Source organism: Octopus bimaculoides, chromosome 27 (assembly GCF_001194135.2).
Source record: "Octopus bimaculoides isolate UCB-OBI-ISO-001 chromosome 27, ASM119413v2, whole genome shotgun sequence".
NCBI classification, from domain to species: domain Eukaryota; kingdom Metazoa; phylum Mollusca; class Cephalopoda; order Octopoda; family Octopodidae; genus Octopus; species Octopus bimaculoides.
In genome coordinates, this window is record NC_069007.1 from 3892490 (window position 1) to 3893389 (window position 900).

The following is a 900-nucleotide window of genomic DNA, read 5'->3' on the forward strand; positions in this document are numbered from 1 at the left end:
AGTCTCCACATCAGAGTGGCTGTTCCTTGTTTCTGCTAGTTTAACCCCAGGCAGATCTTCTGCCAGCTGGTTATCAGTGTGACGTGGCACCCTTTATATACAATATATGTTGCTAGTAAGAGGAGCGAACCCCTACCATCCTCTAAGCAGATAACAAGATTGTGAGACTGACTCAGTTTCAATCTATTTAGCTCATCCTCAGTTGCAAGCACCTGGCTGCCAGAGCAATGACCAAAGTCTGCTCCAGCCAGCAATATATTGTAAACAAAGTGACCATCGGTCACTGATTTTCAACAAGCATATATATATATATATATACATATATATATGTAGGCACAGGAGTGGCTGTGTGGTAAGTAGCTTGCTTACCAACCACATAGTTCTGGGTTCAGTCCCACTGCATGGCACCTTGGGCAAGTGTCTTCTACTATAGCCTTGGGCCAACCAAAGCCATGTGAGTAGATTTGATTGACAGAAACTGAAAGAAGCCTGTCGTATATATGTATATATATATTTATGTGTGTGTATAATGTGTCTGTGTTTGTCCGCCCCTCCCCCAACACCGCTTGACAACCGATGGTGGTGTGTTTACATCCCTGTAATATAGCGGTTCGGCAAAAGAGACTGATATAATAAGTACTAGGCTTAAAAAGAATAAGTCCTGGGGTCGATTTGATTCGACTAAAGGCGGTGCTCAAGCATGGCCGCAGTCAAATGACTGAAACAAGTAAAATAATATATTTGTGTGTGTGTGTATATATATATAGAGAGAGAGAGAAAGAGAGAGAGAGAGAGAGGGAGACACACACACTCACATGTGCATATGCGCACACACTCAGTTTCTGTTTGCCAAATCCCTTTACAAAGTTTTGGTCTGTCCACTGCTTTAGAAGAAGACAC